Here is a 12,876-nt window from a genome sequence, read left to right as displayed (position 1 = left end):
GCCATGCTCCACAAAAGAATATATTCGCTTCTTTTTCCTCTTGAGATTCCAGAACACGGGGACAGCTCTGTCCCTCTCGAGTGGAATCACGAGGTCTTGAGGGCTAGCTCAAACTTCCTCACCCAACCCATGACCTCTACAGTACCACCAAAAATTAAGCCAATTGGTTTAAGTCTTCTACAATGGCCTCATCCATATGCTCTTCTACAAAGATAATCAATTAAGTGAACTTAATTATCCAATACAGTGAAGCAACATAAGCTAATGCCTACTTATACAAGTAATCCTTATCAATTTTTTACATAAAAATTGCATAGTTAGCACTGTTTTTGACAAAAAAAGGAAGAAGAAAAGATAGATTTATTGACTAGTGTGGGCATAGGTATCAAGAAGCTTAGTTTTGTTTATCGACCAAGGTGTTAAGAAAGGCAAGAGGACAAGAGTGGATGAAGGGAATTTCACCGACACACATAAACCATTGGTGCTGGCTAGTGGTTCTTGCGAGAGTACTCTTTGATGATAGAGGTGGTCTCCTTAAACCAAGCGAGTAGCTTTTCTATCTTGTCTCGACCTAACTTAGATTCTCATCAGACTATCATGCTCATTTCTATCCAAGTTTACCTACCAACCACATATACAACACACATATATAATTAAGTAATTAGGTAAAAATAAAAGGATTGGTTGGTGAAGAAGGATTTAGAGAGTTGGCCCTAGATAACTAGAACAAGGATTGATGGTTACCGATATGCCTCGGAACCGATCTTAACTGACGTGGCAGGCTGATCAATTGAAATTTGCCATGTGGCCTGCATCAACGATGCATTAAAATATTGAAATATTCTCCAGCAAACGACCATTATAGCTCGGTCATGATCATGTGATGATAATTTGCATAGGTGTAAGGCATATTGTGCGGGCAAAACGTCTGGATGTGATGCACGACTGGTTACCAAAGAATTAGGGCACACGTCCGCCTTATTTGGTAATTGATGCTGACCCTTGCCTATGTAGACTATGCTCAGAAGACCTCCCTCAAACTTTTTTTTTCTTGTTTCAGGTTGGATAGCCAGTGTCGAGGTCCTCATTTGAAAACGGCCATCGTCATCGCACTCATCTTCCTCAGCTTGAAGGCTAGCAAGTTGCTCGAACCGATCTTGCTAATTTTGTTAGTTAGCATCTCCACCAACCTTAACAATAGTTGTCGACTTCGTCAGCCCAATGCCTAGCGGCCGGGCTAGATTTTGATGGCAGCAGTTATGGTTATAGTAATAAAAAAAAAATGTAACATATAATTATGTCGGAGGAAATATATGTGAAGGATGAAACTCCTTTTATTCAGGGTTGACGAGTCAAAAACAATAAGTAGAGGAGATAATTAGCAAAACTATTGGATACCTTAGAGAAAGAAGAAATCAGAAAAGAAATCTCACACTTTTGGACTGACACATGGAGCTCCTTTGTTTTTCAATTCTCTATCCATCCAGATTACTTGCTTGGTCTGATTCATTATCCTCGTTTAAAGCAAGAACTTGTTGGATGTACTGAGAGATTCTCCAAGTAGTGGGAGATTGGGTCTCTTTTGTTGGGGAGTAAAGTTAAGTAGAATCTTGAGAGAAAAGAAAGGGATAACGTATGATGATCAAGGACAAAAGGCAAAGTTAGGGCAGTTATGACACCAAACATTTCTAGGCTTCTTTTTTGCATTTTTTCCTAGGACCATGAGAAAAGCTAACTTTTGACGTTCACGGCCATGATTCTGTTACCAAATTAAATAGGAGACATGCCACCAACAAAAATAAAGATCAAGGTCTATTTGCTTGGGTCTCATCTATGGAAAAGCACCAAATTAAAGTAAAAAAGCCACATCTTTGAAAAGCCTACTTGCAAAGCAAGCTCACCACCAGAGTCCAAGGTACTAAAATAAAGAATTATCCAAACTTTAGTAAAAATATTGAATCCATGAATGGAAATTTCAAGAGAAAAAAATGGAAGAAAAGGGTCCCAATATGAGGTACATATTGTTAGGCTTGCAAACATGGTTTCCACAAAATTGCCTTGTCTTTCACATGTGGCATCCACGCCTTGAGGCCCTTTTGTTATGAAAAGTATATATAATAGAGTCGAAGTTGCAACATAACGGTACGCTTAGCAATTTGTGTTCAGAAACAATTTTGTAAAATCTCTAGAATATATCAATGAAAATGAAATTAAAATGTTGAAACAATTTAATATGATCATATGGCATGTTATAATATTGGTCACAAGAATCAGAATCAGAGTGGAATTTTTAGATGGATTCCTGATTCTGCATTCCAATTTTCCAAAATAAATTTCGCACACCGGTGTCTCTATCTCACACACACATGGCACCCAACACAGACACACACAAATTTGGCCAACAAAATTAGAGCACCAGCTATTTAGCTCATCATGATGGTTGGTGTTGCTGGAAATTGGACCCGGGGGCAATCTTCGGTCGAGGAGAGGGAGCGACTGTTAGTCCTCACGGCGGGGCGGCGGTCTGTCGGCGGGCGGCGTCCTCCGTCCGGAGCGGTCGGAGAGAAGGAACAGCAGGTCCTCGCAGCGGGGCGGCGATCCGTTGGCTGGCGGCGTCCTCCGTCCGGGTGCCTGCACACGAACCGGTGGCCGGGTTCTCCGGCGCCGGCCCTCCGATGCTCAAGTCAGGGAGGGGGCAAATAGTGGGGAGAAGGAGATAAACAGTGATTTTTGGGTGTATCAATGTTCCAATCCCCTCTTGAGAGGCCAAGGCTCCCTTTTATATGCGGGGGTCGGTTTACCTGTGATGTAACAGGGCGAGGCCGTAGTACGGCTTGGCATGTTGTTCAGGTCGGCGCTCGGTCAGGCGAATCATTGCACTGATGTCGGCGGTATGGTCGAGATCAGAGACTTATCATAGTCGACTAGACCCTGCTGGGTCGATTTGCCGTGGAGAGCTGGGGATCCGTAGATGTCAGGAGCCATGCGCATTTATTGTGGAGTAAGTCGGAGATCCGCATTTATTATGGAGTAAGCCGGAGATCCGCATTTATTGTTGAGTGTGCCGGAAGATTACAGCGGCCATGCGCAATAAATGCCGGAGGGGTGTTAGAGTACGGTCCTCGGACATCGGGGTTTCTCTTAGGTCGGAGGTTTCGGGGGTCGGTCGTCTTGTGGCCGAGCGTTCCGAGGTCGGACGCTGACTTCGGCTGTCCGGGGTCGGAGGTTGTACGGCTTCTTAGGGGCATTTATGTCATTTGGGGGGAAACTTTATTCCCCCCAACACTACCCCCCGACTTCCGAGTTCGAGCGGCTTGTGGGGCTCGGACGTGGGAAGTAAAGTCTGTCACTAAGGTTGGGGGGAAGGTCTCGCCCGCCCCCTTGTGCTTTCCGGAGCTTTTATGGTGAGATATGCGCCCTTTGGCGTCTCGAGGCTGCTTTATTCGGTGAGCTAATGATGGAGCTCGTATCATCATGCTTCTTGAATCGCCAGGATCATTTTACGGCGGATTAATGATGGGGGACCTCGAGCTCGTCGAGGCAGTGTCTCGATTCCGTAATCGACGTTTCTGGCTCATTAATGAGTGTGCCATTACGGGGTTTGAAACGGACACGCGGCGCGACCCGAGGTCGGACGCTTTCGATTTCATGTTACTGGATCATAATTCCGAAGAAGTGGAGGCCTCATCGGGGCTCCACGTGTCCCAGATCTTATTAAACGAGGGGAGCGGGGTTACGTCCGCTCGTTCCTCAAGACGATTTGATTCTGTGGACCCATGATGAGGCCCCGAGATCCGATGGGACAACGCTTCGATTTCGTATCCGATTTATTAAACCGGAGTGAATACGGTGCCTCGGCTTCCGAGGTCGACACGTGGCGCAACCCGGTCGGGGGGATGGGAACGACCCCGTCGATCTGGGCCGTCAGGGGGGTCTATATAAACCCCACGAGTCTGCCCTAAAGGTCTTGTTTGGCTGCCTCTTATTTTCGTCGTCTTTTCCCCCCTGCTTCCTCCCTCAGCTGAATCTTGCTGGTGGTGCCCGGAGCGATTTCCCGGCAATGTCCAGTAGGTTTTCTTCCTGTTTTCACTAGGGTTTCCTCTTTTCTCCTCCTCGTCAACTTCCATTTTCTACTCTTAACTTTTGCTCCACTCTTCCGTCGAGAATGGGTTTCGGTCCCGAAGAGGTTGGGTCGAGTCTGTCGGAAGAGGAGCTGGAGTTAATCCGCTCCCGTTTCTTCTTCCAGCCCGGGTTTCGCCTTGAAACCGCAGGGCCGGAAGACAGGGTGACGCAGCCGCCCCAGGTCGGATCGCGGTTTTACCGCGAGACACTTTGGGCGGGCCTGCGTTTTCCCGCCCATGAGTTCGTGAGCAACTTGCTGGCCGAGTACCAGCTCGTCCCGGCGCAGTTGGCTCCGAACTCATGGAGGACCATAATCGGGTTTTTATCCCTGTGCCTCGGGCACGGGATCCCGATTTCGGTAGGCCTTTTTTCGCCGGTGTTTTCTGTTAAAGAAAAATCCGACGGACGTAGGGTGGTTATATTTCGCCTTTCGGGGCGGTATGTCACTCTTCCGGGGCGCCCCTTCCTCGATTCACGAGTGGAAGAGGAAGTTTTTCTTTCTGGCGTCTGCGGCGCCTTGGGGGTTCGAGCCAAGGTGGGGACACCCTCGGCTGAAGGCCCTCAACAAACTCTCCGAGCCCACGGGGAGGGAGCTGAGGACCCTGGACTCTTTGCGAGCCCTCGGGAGGGGCAACGACCTGACCGAGCTCCTGCGGGAGGACGCCCTGGCGAGCGTGGGTCTGAGCTCGGCGCGCCCCGAGGGTAAGGGCGGTTGCATTATTCTATTTATTTATTTCTTGTTCTCCGTCTTTACGGTAACTGGTCTGACTCTTAACAAAATTCTTGATTTCAGATATTCCACGCATGCCGACCAGCAACACATCACTTTTCTCTCGCCTGAGGAGGCGAGAGGCCGAGGCCGGGGGTGCTGCGCCCCAGCCTCGGAAGAGGGCGAGGACGGACGGCGCTTCTTCGTCGGCCGGGACGAGTGGCCCCGAGGTGGGGGCCCCTGCAGCCGACCCGAGGCGGGAGCGAGTTGTTGGTGATGCGGGCCCGTCGGCCCCTCCTTGCCCTACCCCTCTTGCCCAGCGGGGGGAGCCGTCCGTGGTCCGGCCGCAGCAGCCAGGACCCGGGCTTACCCGAGGCACCGAGGCGAGCGGCTCCGGGACCTCGGGTTCGATCGTGCCGAGCTCTTCCCGGGCTTTCCGAGAAGAGTCGGTCGAGCCGGACTCTTCTATTCCCGAGGGGCGCTCGGCCTTTCAAGATGCCGAGGTCGCACGCTCCATGTTGCGGGCGTGCGGTGCTTCCAGCGGACCGGGCCGTGTTCCGGGGTATTTCGCTGGAGGAGGTCGTCGGCAATGCTTACTGCAACACCGCCCGGGTAAGCTTCCTTCTTAATTTCCCCGAGTTTTTAGCGTACATATGTGCTTTTCAACTCACAATACCCTCGTTTCTTTCTTTTCAGCATATTCTCGAGCTCGACACCATGGCGTTCATCGCCCATGGGTATCGGGAAGAAGTTCAACAGCTCGGCCAGCAACTGGAGCCGGCCAAGAAAAAAGTCGCCGAGCTGGAGGCGGCGTTGGCCGCGGCCGAGGCTCGGTGGACAGCCACCGAGGCTGAGCGCCTTGCCATGGTGGGGGCGCTCGAGGAGGAGAAGGCGGCTCATGCCCTGACCAGGGCAACCATGCGCGGCACGGAGGCGCGCTTAGGGGAGGTCCAGGCCAGGGTCGCGGCCCTCGAGTATGAGGAGGGGGTCTTCCGCCTCCGACTCGGGCAACTTGAGGCCCGGGAGAGGAGGGCCCTCGAACGAGCCGAGCATGCTGTGGAACTCTTCAAAGAGTCGCAAGAGTTCCGCGACATGTTGGAGGAGGAGACGGTCGACGGTTTCCTTCGAGGCTTCGAGAACTTCTGGGAGCAGGTGCGCCGGTACTGCCCTCAGTACGACTTCTCGACGGTCCGTCCGAGGGAGGACCGGGGCTGGGGGTCCGACGTGCAAGCCCTTCCTGCCATCCTGACGTCCGAGGCGGGAATATACGAGCAGGGACCCCGCCGATCCTTCGACGGGGGTAGCCGAGGCGGACGGTGTCATGGAGGCGGCTCCGGCGGCCGAGATCGACGCTGTCCCGGAGGCGGCGCCCGAAGCTCCTGCTCCCGGCCCCGAGCCTGTTTTCGGAGGAAGATCATGAGGTCATCAATGTGCCGGATGACCCCCCGGATGTGGCTCCCGCCGCTTAGGACTTAGCATATTTTTCTTTTCTTTTTCATTGTATCCGGGGTCGGCCCTTGAGTGGCCGACTTCCAATTTTGTAATTGGCCTTCCGGCCCTTTGTTAATGAAGAAATGTTTTTGTCATTCTGTGTTCATCTTTCCCTCTGTTGTCGTGGATGAGGCTAGAACCTTAGCTAACCGCCTCGACGACCTCTAACTTCGTATTTTAATCTTTGGGCTGCTTAACGAAGCTGCCCTTTTCCTTGGCTATATCTTAGCCTTCTCGGATTCCAGTCGTCTCGACCAAAGGGAGCTCCGAGCTTAGGTTTCTAGAAAATTTCTCTAAGTCCTATAACTCGGATCTTAGAGTCGTGGGAGTTGCCACGTTTGGCCGTTAGGAAAATCTTAAGGCACCGAGGTCGGGCCTTAGCCCTTCAAGTGGGACCGGAATAGGTCTATTCGTGCCACTATTCGGGGAGTTTAGTCGGGTTTCCGAACTCAACTCCGAACCTCTCATAGGGAGCGCGGGCTAATAAACAAGTTATTGCCGAAGGTTTTCATAGTTATCGTTCTCGGACCCTGCCGAGATTTCGGTGAACAAGGCTGGGATTCCCAAAGATTGCCTTGGTACCTGTGCTTGGCTGGTACATTCGTGGCCGGGACCACTTTCTCAGCTGGACGTCGGAGTTTACTTAGAAAAGCCGAGTTGGGCCCTACTTTATGAAGCCTTAGTACGGATTGCGGAGACTTGATGAATAGAGCAGGCATAATGAAGTTGGGAGGTCGGTCTTAAGCCGACCCAGCGAAGAAGCCCGGCTTTGGGGCAAAATAAGACTCCAACATTGGACGAGATCCCGCTCGGCAATATGTAGATAAAATTTGACAAGGAGGGCGTCTAGTTGGGTGTACCTCTTGCATTCTCGGGGTCATGCTTCGCATGGTGGAGTAGGTCGCTTCCCTTCCTCGTCGACCTCCGGAGTCATTTTTGACTTGTAAAAGGGGCTCGGGCTTCCCATGGACCCGGCGACTCCTGCCGGAGTTGAGAGGATCTGGGGAGGCTCTGTTGATTTGTAGCCCTTTTTGAGATCGAGGGGGCTTAAGACCCTATGGTCGGACCTCGGGGCGCCTCAACCTTGGTCGAGGGATCTCACGTCAGGTCGGCGGGTTCGTGGACGCTTTGCTGACCTGTGATACCTCTCGAGGTCGAGGGAGTCTGGTTCTCTACGGTCGACCCTCGGGGCATCCCGACCTTAGTCGAGGGATCGTTCGTCAGGTCGGCTGGTCTGGGCACGCTCTACCGACCGGCGACGCTTCCCGAGATCGAGGGAGTCTGGTTCTCTACGGTCGACCCTCGGGGCATCCCGACCTTAGTCGAGGGATCGTTCGCTTCGGGGGATCGGAGATCGTCGACCGCTCCCGGGGGTCCACTTTGTGGCGCCCCGGGTGGAGCCACCCTTTCCACCCCTCACGGCGCCTTCCCGAGGTCGAGGGAGTCTGGTTCTCTACGGTCGACCCTCGGGGCATCCCGACCTTAGTCGAGGGATCGTTCGTCAGGTCGGCTGGTCTGGGCACGCTCTACCGACCGGCGACGCTTCCCGAGATCGAGGGAGTCTGGTTCTCTACGGTCGACCCTCGGGGCATCCCGACCTTAGTCGAGGGATCGCTCGCTTCGGGGATCGGGGATCGTCGACCGCTCCCGGGGGTCCACTTTGTGGCGCCCCGGGTGGAGCCACCCTTTCCACCCCTCACGGCGCCTTCCCGAGGTCGAGGGAGTCTGGTTCTCTACGGTCGACCCTCGGGGCATCCCGACCTTAGTCGAGGGATCGTTCGTCAGGTCGGCTGGTCTGGGCACGCTCTACCGACCGGCGACGCTTCCCGAGGTCGAGGGAGTCTGGTTCTCTACGGTCGACCCTCGGGCATCCCGACCTTAGTCGAGGGATCGCTCGCTTCGGGGATCGGGGATCGTCGACCGCTCCCGGGGGTCCACTTTGTGGCGCCCCGGGTGGAGCCACCCTTTCCACCCCTCACGGCGCCTTTCCGAGGTCGAGGGAGTCTGGTTCTCTACGGTCGACCCTCGGGGCATCCCGACCTTAGTCGAGGAGGCGCTACGGGGGGCCGCGAAGGTACTACCCCGTTGTTGGTGTTGAGCGCCACGGGGGACTGCGAAGGTACTACCCCGTCTTCCCGAAGTGTCGAGGGGTCTGGGCACGCACTGTCGACACTCGGGGCATCTCGACCTTAGTCGAGGAATCTTGCACCAGTCGACGTTTCACCGTCCTGCGATTCTTCCCGAGGTCGAGGGAGTTTGGGACTCTACGGTCGAGCCTCGAGGCATCCCCGATTTTGGCCGGAGAATCTGAGGATCACAGACGACCCAATATTAGAAGAGGATTACAGTCATCAAAATGAGAGAAATATTTGCAGAAAAGGAGCTGAGTCCATTATCCTGATTATCTTGAACCCCTTGGGGTTTCACTGGTAGTACATTCGTAAATTCTCGGAGTTCCAGCTTCGTGGGATCAGAGTCCCTTCCAGGGACTTCAATTTGCACGCCCCTGGCCGTTGTACCCGGGCGATTTGATACGGTCCTTCCCAGTTTGGGGCGAGCTTTCCTTGCTCGGTTGGGTTGAGAAGCCTCGGCTTTCCTGAGGACGAGGTCCCCTACTTTGAAGAGCTTGGACTTAACTCTGGAGTTGTAGTATTTGGGCCGTTCGCTGTTGATATCTCGCCATGCGCACCCGGGCGACCTCTCTTGTCTCTTCGACGAGGTCCAAATTGCTCCTGAGCTGGGAGGAATTGGTATCGGGGGTCGTAATGCTCCACCCTCGGAGAAGGCAAGCCGATCTCCAATGGGATGACGGCCTCAGTGCCGTATGCTAGGTTGAAGGGGGTCTCTCCCGTGGGCAGTCGGAACGTGGTCCGGTACGCCCAAAGGACATTGTACAAGTCCTCGACCCACTGTCCTTTGGACCGATCAAGCCTAGCTTTGAGTCCCTGCAAAATAGTTCGGTTAGTTACCTCAGTTTTCCCGTTTGTCTGGGGATGGGCAACCGAGGTGAAGCGATGATCAATGCCGAGCTCAGAGCAAAACTCCCTGAAATGAAACATTGTCAAATTGTCGACCATTGTCAGATATAAGGATAACGGGGTAGTCCGAATCGGCAGATTATAGACTTCCACACGAAGTCCCGCATCTTTTGCTCGGTGAATCCGGGCAACAGGTTCGGCCTCGACCCATTTGGTGAAGTAGTCGATGGAGACGACCAGGAACTTTCTCTGTCCGGTGGCCAGGGGAAAGGGCCCCAGGATGTCGATCCCCCATTGGGCAAACGGCCAGGGGGCGATGATGGAGGTCAGCAGAGCTGAAGGTCGGCGCTGGATATTGGCGTTTCGTTGGCACCGATCGCACTTGCGGACGAAATCTGTTGCGTCCTTCTGGAGTGTGGGCCAGTAGTATCCCTGCCGCAGGATCTTATGGGCCAAGGCTCGACCCCCCCAGGTGATTTCCGCAGATCCCTTCATGGACCTCTCGGAGGGCGTAGTCCGCCTCGGAGGGGCGGAGGCATCTGAGAAGGGGAGAAGTAAATGATCGTCGATAGAGTTTATTCTCGTACAAGACATACCGGGGAGCCTGGCGCTTGATTCGGCGAGCCTCCGTCTCGTCATGAGGTAGAGTTCCGTCCTGAAGATAGCAGACGAGGCCCGTCGATCCAGCTTGGCTCGGAGTCGATGCACATAGTGGGCTCGGGTTCCTCCGTGCTGGGGACCCGAAGATACTCGAGCGCTGTTCCCTTGGGAAGCTCGCTCATGCGGGAGGTGGCCAGTTTGGATAGCTGGTCTGCCCCTGAGGTTTTCCCGCTCTGGGAATATACTGAATATTGAAAGAATTCAGGGCAGATGTGAGTTCCCGCACCTTTTGGAGATACTTTTGCATGGATGGCTCTTTAGCTTCAAAATCTCCTTGGACCTGGTTCACCACCAGCTGGGAGTCGCTGAAGGCCGTCAGGTCTCCCACTTTTAGTTCTTTCGCCAGCTTGAGCCCGGCGATGGAGCCTCATACTCGGCCTCATTGTTCGAGGCCGGGAACTCGAGGCGCAGAGCTTGCTCGGCCACCACTCCATCTGGACTGGTGAGGATAAGTCCGGCCCCGCTGCCCCCCGGGGTCGAAGACCCATCCGAGTGCAGGACCCATGGCTGCTTCGGGGTCTCCTCCACGGACTCAGATGGCGCGCTCGGGTCGTCCGGAAGGGTGCATTCCACGATGAAGTCGGCGAGTATCTGAGCTTTGATAGCCGGCCTGGGCCGATATTCTAGGTCGAATTCTCCGAGCTCGACCGCCCATTTGGCGATCCTCCCCGCACGATCCGACCTCTGCAATATCTGCTTCATAGGCTGGTCGGTTAATATAGCTATCGTGTGGGCTTGGAAGTAAGGCCTGAGTCTCCGAGCCGAGATGATGAGAGCGAAGATGGTCTTCTCAAGTTTAGAATATCGGGTCTCAGCATCCCTAAGAACCCGGCTGGTGTAATAGACCGGCTTTTGGAGCTTGTCTTCTTCCCGGACGAGGACCGAGCTTACTGCAGCTGGGGAGACGGCCAGATATAAGTAAAGAATTTCGCCCTTCTGGGGCTTGGTGAGCAGCGGGGGAGAGGCCAGAAGGCTCCGAAGCTCTTCAAAGGCTTGCTGGCATTCTTCTGTCCACCGGAAGTCTTTCGGCCGTTTTGAGGCTCTTGAAGAAGGGGAGGCAACGCTCGGCTGATTGAGAAACAAACCTTCCCAGGGCGGCTACCCGCCCCGCGAAGCCGCTGCACCTCCTTAACTGTCTTTGGAGGCGACATCTCTTGCAGTGCCCGGATTTTCTCCGGGTTGGCTTCAATTCCGCGTTGGGTCACTATGAAACCCAGGAACTTGCCCGAGGTGACCCCGAACGCGCACTTCGCCGGATTGGAGTTTCATTTGGTATTTTCTGAGCTTGGCGAATGTCTCGTTGAGATCGGCTATGTGGTGTTCCGCCGCTTGGCTCTTTACCAGCATGTCGTCCACATAGACTTCCATGTTCCCGGCCGATCTGGTCTTTAAAGATTTGGCTGACCAGTCTCTGATAGGTGGCCCCAGCGTTTTTTCAGGCCAAAGGGCATCACCTTGTAGCAGTAGGTGCCCCTTGTCGGTGATGAAGGCCGTCTTCTCCTCGTCTTCTGGCGCCATTCGGATTTGGTTTGTATCTGAAAAGGCGTCCATAAAAAGTTAGCAGTTGGTGTCCTGAAGTGGAGTCGACGAGCTGGTCGATGCTCGGGAGAAGGAAGCTGGTCTTTTGGGCAGGCCTTGTTCAGGTCGGTGTAGTCCACGCACATACGCCATTTTTCGTTGGCCTTCTTTTACGAGGACTACGTTGGCGAGCCAATCCGGTAGGAGACCTCCCGGATGAAGCCGGCTCCGAGGAGTTTGTCCACCTCCTCGCCACAGCTCGTTGTCGCTCAGGGGCGAAGCCTCTTTTCTTCTGCTTACAGGCCTGCTGGTTGGCCTCACCTGGAGTCGGTGGGACCATGACCTCGGGGTCAATTCCTGGCACGTCCGCGGGCGACCCAGGCGAAGACGTCAGCGTTGTCCCGCAGGAAAGCTGACGAGGCGATTCCTCTCATGGCGCCGAGGCCGGAGCCAACCTGCACGGTTAGCTCGGGAAAATTTTCTTGCAGTGGGATTTGAATAAGGAGCTCACCGGGCTCTACTTGCTTCTTCCAGAGAGTTGTCCCTCGCATCGAGGGTTTCTATGGGCAGTGAAGGGCCCATCGGGCGGTCTGGTGCCTCGGCTGGTTGCTTTACTGTGTGGGCCACCATGTAGCATTGCTTGGCGACCAGTTGGGTCTCCGCGGACCTCGCCCACTCCTTGGCCGGTGGGGAACCGCATGAGCAAATGGCGAGTTGAAACCACGGCTCGAAGGGCGTTTAACCCTGGGCGCCCAAGGATGGCGTTGTAGACCGAGGGCAGTACGGACCACCAGGAAGTCCATCCTCACAGTGCTCTCCCCGGGGGCGAGGCCAACTGTGACAAGGAAGCTAGCCTCACCTTCAACCGGACCGCATCTCCGGTAAACCCGACCAGCGGGCATTGATTCTCCGGAGTGTCCTTCTGTCAACCCCATTTTTTGGTAGGCATGGTAGTACAAAATATTGGCTGAGCTTCCATTGTCAACTAGGACACGCTTTACATCAAACCTATTTACAATCATTTGAGATGACCACAGCGTCATCGTGAGGGGTCTCGACCCCTTCTAAGTCCTCGTCCGAGAACGAGATGACTTCATCAGTGCGTGGGCGCTTCGGGGGTGCTCCCTGGGCGGCTGTTCCTGCCGAGGTCCGCCCAATCATGTGATGGTGCCGGGATAGGGCCTGTTGCCGCCAGAATTTTCGGTTGGTGCGACATTCTCCGCCGGCCTCCTTTCCTCATGTCGGTTCCTCACGAACCGGTTGAGTACTCCCCGTCTGATGAGCGCTTCTATCTCGTCCCGGAGTTGGAAGCAGTCCTCCGTGTCGTGCCCGCGATCTCGGTCGGAAGCGGCAGTACTTCCTGGAATTTCGGAGAAATCCCGTGTCTCGCATAGGAGG

Source organism: Phoenix dactylifera, unplaced genomic scaffold (genome assembly GCF_009389715.1).
Source record: "Phoenix dactylifera cultivar Barhee BC4 unplaced genomic scaffold, palm_55x_up_171113_PBpolish2nd_filt_p 001594F, whole genome shotgun sequence".
In the NCBI taxonomy this organism is placed as follows: Eukaryota; Viridiplantae; Streptophyta; class Magnoliopsida; order Arecales; family Arecaceae; genus Phoenix; species Phoenix dactylifera.
This window is presented reverse-complemented; position numbering follows the sequence as displayed.